Source organism: Macaca nemestrina, chromosome 9 (assembly GCF_043159975.1).
Source record: "Macaca nemestrina isolate mMacNem1 chromosome 9, mMacNem.hap1, whole genome shotgun sequence".
NCBI lineage: Eukaryota > Metazoa > Chordata > Mammalia > Primates > Cercopithecidae > Macaca > Macaca nemestrina.
Window position 1 is genome coordinate 123,513,404 of NC_092133.1, and position 12,575 is coordinate 123,525,978.

The 12,575-nt window shown below is 38.6% G+C and overlaps 1 pseudogene; it reads right to left on the reverse strand.

Annotated features, from left to right (window-relative positions):
- Positions 1–4,361: 4,361 nt before the first annotated feature.
- On the reverse strand, positions 4,362–11,741 carry LOC105488277 (S-adenosylmethionine decarboxylase proenzyme 2-like; annotated as a pseudogene).
- Between the last annotated feature and the right edge of the window lie 834 nt (positions 11,742–12,575).

The following is a 12,575-nucleotide window of genomic DNA, read 5'->3' on the forward strand; positions in this document are numbered from 1 at the left end:
TTGTTATACAGATTATTTTATCACCCAGGTATTAAGCCTAGTAGCAATTAGTTACTTTTCCAGATCCTCTCCCTCCTCCTACCCTCTACCCTCCAGTAGGCCCCAGTGTGTGGTGTTCCCCTCTATGTGTCCATGTGTTCCCTTCATTTAGCTCCCACTTATAAGTAAGAAGATGTGGTATTTGGTTTTTTGTTCCTGTGTTAGTTTGCTCAGGATAATAGCCTCTGGCTCCATCTATGTCCCTGAAAAGAACATATTCTCATTCTTTTTTTATGGCTGCATAATATTCCATGGTGTATATGTGCCACTTTTCTTTATTTCCTTTATTCAGTCTATCATTGCAATTTTTTAAAGAAAACTAATGAGTTGCTCCATAAAGCAATGGCATATACCATAGTAGCATAACTACTACAGCTTTTGCAGATGATAATTTTATGTCTTTTTGTTTTCCAAGAGAAAGGGGAAAAAGACAAACACCTTTTGACAGCCTTTTGTAGGCTAGACAGCTTTCACACAGCTTGCTAAATCCGTAGAGAAACAGTGACATGATTGTTAATTAATACTTAATTTTTTATACCACACTTTATTTCAAATAATACTTAAAGCAAGATAAAAGTAGTCATCTTCTAACTTTAGAGATGGGAGAAAGTGAAATTCAGAAATATTTAGGTTTTTTTTTGAGTTTATAGAACATAAAATGACAAAAATTGAACTCAAACTAAAGTCTGACTCTGCAATCCGTTCTCCTTCCCAGATTTTTGCAGAATTAAAACTAATTTTGTAGAGGGAAAATATTTAGTGTCTGTGTGTGTCTCTGAGAGTAAAGGCAGATAATAAGACTAGGAAATAAATAGAAGAGTTCATGGATAATTGTTAGCCCTCACCATATTTCCCTGCATTTTACTTTCACAAGTATTGATCTTTAGATTTGAGGTTGAAATTTTTCATGCTTTTTCTCAGCCTGAAGGTTATTTTTTTCTGGAACATATAATTGAGAGCAATGCATGAATGGAAAATATTTTTTTCCCCCATTTTAACTGCATTCTTTGGCTATTTTTATATTTGAAGAACTTGAAAGGCCAAACTTTGGAGCTGAAAGGTTCCATATGCCCAGTTTTACTTAGGAAGAGACTGTTGGCATATGTACAATGGAAAAGCTGAGTACATGGTTGATAAACAATTGAAAACATAGCCTTTGAATGAACAACATGAAATCTTGTGTTGTGATTCAGTGACTTGCATGTAGCTGTGGTTTGTCTCTAATATTTCTTTGTAAAATTATATGCTTCCTTGTAGGATAATTAAATGTTCCTTATTTACCTTTTCTTTGGATATGTCTACAAATTATTTCCAATAGTTGATTTGTGATTTAAAACTTTCAACTAAAAAGAAAAATTTTTCTCTTGTCTTTTCTTCTCAATTGCCATGTTCATCTCTTTTCAAGTGCTCCATTTCATACTCAGTTTTTTAAAAACTGTAAAATGCCCTTTTTGAAAAGATTTGATTGAAGTGTTATCATATTGAAAAATGAAACCAATTGGAAAGTTGAAAGTTGTGCAACTAAAGGAGAAAGGTTTAGTATTCAGCCAGTGAAACACCAGGGCAAATTTAAGAGTTGTATTAAGATTACTGTGTTATACAAAAAAATTACAATGTACTATTAAGTGGAAAAGCAGGAAACAAAATTATTTCAATTTTTATTGTGAAGTATATCAAACATCCAGAAAACAACCTATAAAATATATTGAAAAATTCTATCAAATCTACACTCAATGCTGCATTGAGTGTAAGACATTTTAAACACAGAAACAAGATTTCAAATACGGTTGAGGCCCTCATCACTGTTCTGTTTTTTGTTTTTTTTGTTTTTTTTTTTTAGACGGAGTTTCACTCTTGTTTCCCAGTCTGGGGCGCAATGATGCAATCTTGGCTCACTGCAACCTCTGCCTCCCAGGATCAAGCAATTTTCCTGCCTCAGTCTCCCAAGTAGTTGGGATTACAGGCATGCACACCATGCCTGGCTAATTTTTTGTATTTAGTAGAGATGGGGTTTCACTATGTTGGTCAGGCTGGCCTTGAACTCCTGACGTCAGGTGATCTACCTGCCTCAGCCTCCCAAAGTGCTGGGATTATAAACTTGAGCCACCACACCTGGTCACATCAACCTTTTTGAATCCATGTTATTCACTCATTCCTCAGTTAACCGGTAAGAGGACCTCATGTTTACCATTCTTATCCATGGTTTTGCATTAATAAACATATTTTTATGTGTGTCAACAGTGCATAGAAATTAGGTGCAACATTTTAAGTTTTATGCAAATTTGATAAATTTATATACTCTGAAATTTGCTTTTTAATCCTCTTGCCAACATTATACTTTTTAGATTTACTCATGCCATCCTTACAGATTCAATTTATTCATTTTTTCTGTTATGTAATATTGCATTAGATAACTATGCCACAATTTATTTATCTGTTCTGCTGTGGATGGACATTTAGGTTGTTTCTATTTATTCACTAATATACACAATGAGGACGAATCTCATTGAATGCCAGTTTCTTCGGGATTTGCACCTGTAAGTGGGATTCCTGGATCATTGAGCAAGGGCATTTGCAACAATTAGATTGTTCAAGATGATTTCTGATATGATTTGTCTGTGCCCTTACCCAAATCTCATCTTGAATTGTGGCTCCCATAATTCCCATGTGTCATGGGAGGGACCTGGTGGGAGATAATGGAATCATGGGGTGGTTTCCCCATACTGTTTTCATGGTAGTGAATAAATCTTACAAGATCTGATGGTTTTATAAGAGGAAACCCCTTTTGCTTGGTTCTCATTCCCTCTTTGCCTGCCACCACGTAAAACGTGCCTTTCACCTTCTACCATAATTGTGAGGCCTCCCCAGCCACAGGGAACTGTGAGCCTATTAAACCTCTTTTTCTTTATTAATTACCCAGTCTTGGGTATGTCTTTATTAGCAACATGAAAATGGACTAATACAGTTTCCAAAGCATTTGTATACATTTATACATCCACCACCAGGAATTGGTGCTCCTGTTTTTCCAAGTTCTCACTAGCATAGTTTTGTCAGACATTTAAATTTTTCCTGAAAGATGTATAGGACATAATAGTCTGTTGTTTTAACTGGAGTTTTCCTGATGCAATCTTTCATAAGTGCTTTGGCTATGCTAGTTTCCTTTGCATCAATTGCTTATTTTTTTTTTTCTATTGAGGTGTTTTATTCTGATTGGGTCATACAAATTCTTCAGATATTCAGAAAACTAGTTCTTTGTTGGCTAAAATTCCCCAATTTTGTTTGTTCTTCAAAATTGCGGTAACTATTCTTGGTAAGTAAGTTTTCTGTATAAATTTTAGAAACACATTTGAAGTTTGACAGAAACCTTGTTTAGATCTTGATTGGGACTGCATGAAACTTACAGTGTAATTTGGGGAAAACGAACACTTTTCTCATATTTCCTCCAAACCACTAGCATGTTATCTTTTCACTTATTTGGATTCTTTATGTCCTTCACAAATATTTTATACATTCCTCAACAGAGATCTTGCATATTTCTTGTTAAGTCTATTTCTAGGTACCTTATTTTTTTTTTATCGTGAATGTGATCTTTTTGTTAGTGCAATTTCTTTTTTTTTTTTTTTTTTTTTTTGGTGCATTGCTTTATTTGGTGGGCTTGGGGAATACATCATGGTGAGAGAATAAATCAATTAAAGTACTACAGATGCAGGGACCAATGCCTCTTTTAAGGCATACACAAAATGAGTAGCTGAAATCATTTTCATAAGAGGGCTTGACTCATGGAAGAAAAATTTTAATTACAGTGGCAAAAAATTCTGTATAAAGTAGAAATTGGCTTCAGTAACAGTAAAGAATGTGTGTTAGAACGTAGAGGCAACTGGATGTAAAATTCTGGCAGCAATTTAACAGAACAGTCTCAGATGGTTAGGCTGAGACCAACACCTAATTGGGACGAAAGCCTTGTGTGCAGGAAATTTTGGATGATACTTGGAGAAATATTATACGCACATAAACTAAATTGAATTGTTTTCACAAATGTTGCAAAGTTTTATATCATAAAAGGTGTTTTTTACTACACGTACTTCAATTTCACAGCAAGAGTGATGGAGAACATCTAAACAGAAGAGAGCATTCATGCAAGATATCTAACTCCTTCATATAATAATGCAAACAGTTCAAAATGATTGCACTATGGTTATATCTAAGGCTTTCTGCAACAACAAGGTGATGGTTATAGAAGCATGGTCCCTGGTATGAACATCTAGAAAGCAGCCACTCCCTTCTATCTGTGTTCACTTTTTGCATTTCTTTCTTCATTTTTCTTAATCAAGTCTCTGTTGTCATTGCTGCTTTGCAAAACTGGTAAAAACAAAATTGTAATCATTGAACACAGCACTCTGGCAATCAAGACATTTAAAGCCTTCAATATTCTGGGGTGAACAAAACATGGTGTGACATTTAGAGCTCTGATTAGCTAACAAGGTTGTCACAAATTTTCCTGGCTTGAAGACTTTCACAACTGTCCTCATCAAGTCATCATAGGAGGTATGACATACGTTTCTTTTAAAACTAACGTAAGAAAATTCTGGTTCTGGAGTGATATGAATAGTCCAATAAGTTCTATCTTATTTCATTCCATTCCTCGGCTCCCCCAAGAGTTGAACAGTGTGGCATCAATGACAGGATCCGGTATCAAGTCATGAATTTCATTCTAGAGAGTGACGTCATCTACAGTGACACCATCTTTCCTGCAGAACTGGTTCATAACTGCTGCGTCCAGCACTCTCATCCGAATTTCCAGGGTTTAATCTGTCCGACGAATTACCCCACTCCCTGGGAAACTCAGTACATATAAGTACCAGCATCACAATTCATACATCTCATACAACATGCTGCTCCATTTGGGAAAATTGCCTTGAGAATCTCTGTTCCTTCCTGGAAATTCTGGCATCCTTGGTTAAGAAGCTTCATGAAATTCTTACGCAAATAAAATAAGTTTTGAATTGAGTCAAACCCATTGTCATGTCTAGCAAGCTTCAACATGGGAACCAGTGCTTGCGGAAAGAGGGTAGTTCCACATGTCTGCAAAATGAGACGTCTCTTGGAGACAAACAGGCTACTCTCACTGAGTACGTAAGCTTCCTATTTCTCAGTTTTTGTCAGGCTTAGGATTGAACATTGCACATTTATCAAATGTATTCAGTTGATGCAAAAGTAATCACAGTTCCTGCCATTACTTTTCATACTTTTAAAATGACTTACATTATTTTTAATACGACTCACTCAGATCTTGGGGTAGTGCAAAGATCCCCAGATCCTTGGGAGCAGCAAACTTCCAGCAGCTTCTTGTCCCCTTGGAAAAAATGTCTACTTTCATCACCATGAGAAAAGTGAACAACCAACAACTCAGAAAATTGTTTAAATTAGACCTTTTCTCTCACCACTGCCACCACTACTGCAGACTGTTCCAGCTGTGTTACTAAATTCAGGTTGCTTTTATTTTCATGCTATAATTTTATATTAACTGCTTAAAAAAAATCTGGCAAGTTATAGTGACTCATGCCTGTAATCCAAACACTTTGGGAGGCCAAGTAGGGAGGATCACTTGAGGCCAGGAGTTTAAGACCAGCTTGGGCAACATAGCAAGACCCTGTCTCTATAAAACATTTTTTTAAATAAAAATTAGTCAGACATGGTGGCACATGCCTGTAGTCCTAGCTTCTCAGGAGGCTGAGACAGGACGATCGCTTGAACTCAATAGTTGGAGGCTGCAGTGAGTTCTGATCATGCTACTGTACCTCCAGCCTGGGCAACTGAGCAAGACCCCATCTCTAAAAACATATATATATATATGTACACAAATAAAATAGATAAAGACTAACAAAATTTTCCCAGCTGTGTGTGTGTGTGTGTGTGTGTGTGAGCGAAAGTTGAATGTAAGTCTGTTGGAAATAGAAGCAGATATAGTTCAGTCTCTTGTAGTCCATTGTATCCTCATTAGAGAGAGAAGAATGAGTGCTAGCTAATGTCACCAGCCATGCTGTGTAAGCCTGCAGTTTCTAATTGTACATTACTGTCAGATAGTGTGTGATGTACTTTCTATGAAGGTTTTGTATTCAGCAACCTTGCTAAACATTCTTATTTCTAGTGGCTCATAGATTCTCTTGGATGTCTCCATAAGTGTTCCCAAAAATGTGGTCTCTTGATGAGTGGCATCAGGATCATCTGAGAAACTGTTCAAAATGCAAATTACAGGCTCAACCTGGCCCACCGAAACAGAAACTACAGATGTGATTACATTAAGAAACATGAGATGGGCAGATTATCCTGGCTTTTCTCTCTTTTTTTTTTTTTCCTTTTTTTGAGATGGAGTCTCACTCTGTCACCCAGGCTGGAGTGCAGTGGAGCAATCTCAGCTCACTGCAACCTCCACCTCCCGGGTTCAAGTGATTCTCCTGCCTCAGCCTCCAGAGTAGCTGGGATTACAGGCACCTGCCACCATGCCCGGTTAATTTTTGCATTTTTAGTAGAGACGGGGTTTCACCATATTGGCCAGGCTGGTCTCAAACTCCTGACCTTTAGATCCACCCACCTTGGCCTCCCAAAGTGCTGGGATTACAGTCATGAGCCACCGCGCCTGGCTCTGGCTTATCTTTTTAAGCTCAAATAATCAAATAAGTTTTTTAAATCAGAGAAGCTTTCCAGGCTGTGATTAAAGGATATGAATATAGAGAAATATAAGGAAAGATACAGGTGGTCATGCTTAGACTATGAAGCAGATTCTCCTGTAAAGTCTCTAGAAAGAGACGAAATGCTCCCAAAAGTCAGATTTTAGTCCAGGGACATGGATGTCAGGCTTCTATAAAACTGTAAGATAATAAATTTGTGTTGTTTTAAGTCACTTAGTTGGTAGTAATTTGTCACAGCAGAAATAGAAAACCAATACAATTTATATTTAGTAAAATTCACCCTTTTCGCCTGTTTTTACAGAGTTTGACAAATACTACTACACTCAAGATAGAGAAGATTTCCATCACTCTAAACTATCCCTTTATGGCACTTTGCAGTTAAACTTGTCCCCACTAACTCCTGGCAATCCTTGACTTACTTTCTGTTACTAGTTTTGCATTTTCCAGAATATCATATAAATGAAATCAAAGAGCATGTAGCCCCTTGTGAATGGCTTTTTAAAAAAAATTAGATGAGTCTCGCTCTAATGCCCAGGTGATCGTAGCTCACTGCAGCCATGTACTCCTGGGCTCAAGCAATCCTCCCGCCTCAGCCTTTGAAGTAACTGGAACTACAGGTGTTACCCACCGTGCCTGGCTAATGTGTGTGTGTGTGTGTGTGTGTGTGTGTGTGTGTGTGTGTGTGTGGCGGGGGAACAGGGTCTTACTGTGTCGCCCAGCCAGGTCTTGAACTCCTGGACTTAAGCAATCCCCTTACCTCAGTCTCCCAGCATGCTGGGATTATACATGTAAGCCACCATGCCCAACCTTCAATGGCTCTTTTTACACCTAGCATCATCGTTTTTTTGCATGTTGTCAGTAGCTTGTGCCTTTTCATGGCTGGGTAGGATTCCATTGTAGTCATGCACCACAGTATCTTACCTGTTCAACAATTGACAGACATTTGAGTGTTTCCAGTATTGAATACTGCCTTTTTTCAGGTTTGGTGAAGCCAACAGATCAGGAGACAACTGCCATCGGGAAGGTACTTTGTTATTCACAGTTTCCAAGAGAAGGGGTCATGCCATGGTAGGCAGGACCACACAGGGAAGCACCTGGGTCAGTCAGGAGGGAGAAGCAGAGAGGAGAGGGCAGAGGCACAGTCTTGATTGTAGTTTCCACAGAAAGGAATGAGAAAGGCAGGCCAAACAGCCGAGCAGGTTTAGGATTGGAGTGAAGAATTTCAGCAGGCTCTAGGCTGCAGGGCTGGTCTCTCCTTGCCTTGGTATCTGGCTTTGGGTTGATTTAGGGCAGTGGAGTAGTATCCCAGGATGAATTGTTTGCCGTCTCTAGGGATTAGCTAACCCAGGAAGGGAAGGTCACTCCCTGAATCCATAAATTCCCAAGATAGCGAAGCATCATAGAATATAGACAAATTTAAAAACATGATTACTGTAAGTATTATTAATAAAGTTGCTGTAAACATTGCATATAGCTTTTTTGTGGGTACATGCTTTTATTTCTCTTGGATAAATATCATGCAACTGATGACTCGTATGGTAAGTGTGTGTTTAACTTATAAGGAGCTGCCTAACTCTTTTTCAAAGTGGCTGTACCATACACGTGGACATAGAGAGTGGAAACGTAGACACTGGAGACTCCAAAAGGTGGGAAGAGGGGCAAGGTTGAAAAATTACCTGCTGTGTACAATGTTCATTATTTGGGTGATGGTTACACTAAAAGCCCAGATTTGACCACTATGCAATATGTCCATGTCATAAAAACGTACTTGTATTCCCTAAGTCTATAAAAGTAAAATGTTTTAAGAAAGGCTGGGCGCGGTGGCTCATGCCTGCAATCCCAGCACTTTGGAAGGCCGAGGCGAGTGAATCACGAAGTCAGGAGATAGAGACCATCCTGGCCAACATGGTGAAATCTTGTCTCTACTAAAAATACAGAAAAATTAGCTGGGTGTGGTAGCGCACGCCTGTAGTCCCAGCTACTTGGGAGGCTGAGGCGGGAGAAGCGCTTGAACCCAGAAGGTGGAGGTTGCAGTAAGCCAAGATCGCATCACTGCACTCCAGTCTGGTAACAGAGAGAGATTCTGTCTCAAAATTAAATTAAATTAAAATTAAAAATAAGACAAAGTAGCTATACCATTTTGTGTTACCACCAACCATGACAGTTTTTCCTCATTCATGCTGGCACTTGGTATTACCTTTTTTTTCCTTTAGTTCTAGTCATTCAAGAACTGTATTGACTGTAGTCCCAGCTGCTCAGGAGGTTGAGGTGGGAGGATCTCTTGAGCCTGAGAGGTGGAGGTGGATGAGCCAAGATCATGCCACTGCACTCCAATCTAGGCAGCAGAGTAGACCTTGTCTCAAAAAAAAAAATTTGATATATCATCGTGGTTTTAATTTGCAAGCATCTTTTCATGAGCTTATTTGCCATTTGCATATTTTTTCACTTAAATCTGTTCAAACATTTTATGTATTTTTTAATTAGCTTGTTTTGTTATTATTAAATTATATTCCTTGATATAGTCTGGATACAATATCTTTATCAGCTATACATTGCAAATATTTTTGTTTTTTACAATTATTAATGAATGCCAAGTTTTATTAAGTGCCTTTTTAATCCTTTTTAAATTATGCATTTTTTCTTTAATCTGTTATTGTGGCTAATCATATACAAATTTTCTAAATTTTAACTACCTTAAATTCCTGGAATAAATGTCAATCGATAGTGCTAGTTTAATACTTTGTCACATTTATTCACTAATATGTTCTTTCACATTTTATAATACTCATAGATAATCTACAATTATCTTTTTTCTTCCAGTCTTTGTGCATTTTTGATATCAGTGTCATTCTAGTCAGATTATGCAAACTGGTTAATTTCTCCTTATCTTAATTTTCTGAAATAGATTTTATAAGAGTAGCTGCCTCTCACGTAATCAAACACATCAGGTCACAAGTCAGCTCCCTTTATTATTATTATTACTTTTTCAGTCCTGCAGACTGATCTCTGGGAATGTTCATTATTTTTCTCCAGTCTGGATTGGGATTGGGTGCACCCTTGGCCTTCTGCACAGCTTTTAGTTCAACAGCATCCTGGGAATTCTTTTCACTTTTTTCTGCGTTGTGTACTCTGTTCATAAGATCTACTCTCTCTCTCTCTCTCTCTTTCTCTCTCTCTCTCTCTTTATCTCCCTCTCTCTCTTTCTTTTTACTGTCGTTTTGGTGGAACATATCTTCCCAAAACCTGAAAAATGGTCCATAGGGAATACACTGCCCCTGAGAATGTGCATGTCTGAAAATGTCTAGCCTATACTTACACTTTTAATTATTTGACTGGAAGTAGAATTCTAAATGATAAACCATTTCCTATACATTTTGTAGGTAATTTTCTATTCTGTCTTTTAGGGTAGTTATGGAGCAAGTTGATGCCATTCTGATCCTTTTGGTATGTGGCCTAAACCTGTCCCTCTACCTCTCTTCTTATCCCTACAAACTCCTGAAATGTCCGAATGATAATTTTAATATCTGTCAGTTTGTTAGGCAGTGTGTGATATCTCATCACTTAATGAGACCTTAAGAATATTTGAACTGAAAAGCTAGGAGTCACCTTGTGGATTCCTTTCTACATAGTGAGGCAAGAAAATCCACAAACGCTAATGTGTTCACCAAGTGGAGAAATCCACCAGACATAGGACATGAGTTAAATTAGGCCCATTTGTCAAATAGATGGAATTCTATTCACATTTACTCCATTTATCAAATGAGACAGCTCTTCCTTCTGTGTGATTTTCCTCCCCACTTTCATTTACTTCATGCTGAAGAGAAAAGTCGATGGTTTGGGATGAATGCCGGGAAAAGAGAGGGCTCACCGTAGATTTCTGTCGTAATATACCTACATATAACATTTCTTTAAGCCAAGTGATTAAATGAAAGGTTAGAACCTCTTGCTGACATACTGATATGACCTAAAAGACACGTATATTAGTTTTAAGTTACTTTGTAAATTAAAACAGGTTCTGAAATCTTAATATTATGTTAAAGTGAAACTCATGGCAGCATCCATGATTTGTTTTACCAATTAATCTTAAATAGGATAAGGTTGGCAAGACATGAAAAAAGTGATCCAACAAAAGAAATATCTTAATATGCAGAGATAATTATAAAGCATAATGCCAAACAAGCTAGAAATACAAATTCTAGAATTACCTACCCATAAATACCCATGCTTGTTCCCTCACCCACAAGTCATATCCCATCTCTCCTCTTCTCATCTTGCACTCCGTGTCCAGGGGTGCTGACCTAGTTGAACTTCAGGCTTCCTTTTTTTTTTTTTTTTTTTTTTTTTTTGAGATGAAGTTTCACTCTTGTTGCACAGGCTGGAATGCAGTGGCACAATCTCGGCTCACTGCAACCTCCGCCTCCAGGGTTCAAGCGATTCTCCTGCTTCAGCCTCCCAAGTAGCTGGGATTACAGGCATCCACCATGACGCCCGGCTAATTTTTTGTATTTTTAGTAGCGACGGAGTTTCTCCATGTCGGTCAGGCTGGTCTCGAACTCCTGAGCTCAGGTGATCCGCCCGCCTTGGCTGGGATTATAGGCCTGAGCCACAGGCTTCCTTCTTCTCCAGGTTCTGACTGGTAATGACACGGTGTCATTTGTCTGGGCTAAATACCTGAGGTTCGTCATCTCACACCAAGGAAACTGAGGATGTGGACACACAAGAAGAGAGTTTAAGAGTGGAGGTTTAATAGGTGAGAGAAAAGAGAAAAGCTCTCTCTCTTGCAGAGAGAGGGAGTCCTGACGGGTCGTCTGGTTCCATGGTGAAATCCATGGGGTTTTATAGACAAACTTGAGGAGGCAATGTCTGATTTACATATGGCAAGTGAGATTGGTAGGACCAGGTGTGCCATTTGCATAGCATGCGAAGAAGCTGGACATTCTACCCTAATCTTTTATTATGCAAATGGTGTCTCTACCTGACCGGCACCAAGCTGCCTGCTTTTTTACTGCACATGTGGCGACAAAGGAAAGGGAAGAGGGAACCTCCATGTTGAATATACCTGGCTTGAATAGAGAGAGACTGTAAGCGTTGAAGAGAACCGGGAGATTACTAGAGTTGTTGAACACAGAAAATAAAATCTTGGTGACTACAAGTCAAAAGGGAGAAGAAAAAGACTATAAAAGGTTAATATGAATAACTTCGTAGTTTTGGGTGCCAGTGCCGGAAGTCAGAATGTGCAGAGAGGTAAATGGCTTAGGAGGAAAAAGAAGTTAAAGGTATCTTCTGGAATGCAGGTGGAGGGGTGAACGGCAGCTTTGGGGAAACCAGTGAGCTTGGATACGAATATGGGCACGCTTTTACTTTGCGGGATTGAGGCCAACAGACTGAGATTTCAGAGGGAAATAGTCTGGTGGATGCTGCGTGAGAGCAAGGGATCTGGGCATGGAGCCCATGTAGCAGAAGCAGTGAAGAAAAGAGAGACGAGAGGAGAGAGCGCCCCGTCTTTTGGTGCCACTGAGATTTGGATGAAGGAGTTTCCAGGAAGACAGGGTTAGGGACAAAAGTATCAGGTAAGGGGAAAGAAAAGGTCAGAACGATTAATAATGATGAACCCATTGGGTATTTTGGAGGCAAGAGTCAGACTGAGAGGGTGAGGAAGGAATAGGGAAAAAAATGGCAGAGAAAGGACATGTAATTTTAGACATTTTGAGAGGATGATGATGTGAGGAGGAAGCAGCCTTTCGAAATGGGTCGGGAAGTCTATCTAAGATTTCTTTGAATTTTTTCCCCAAAGCATACGGGGAGTAACGTTTTCATTTCTTTTCTTTTTCTTTTCCTTTTCTTTTC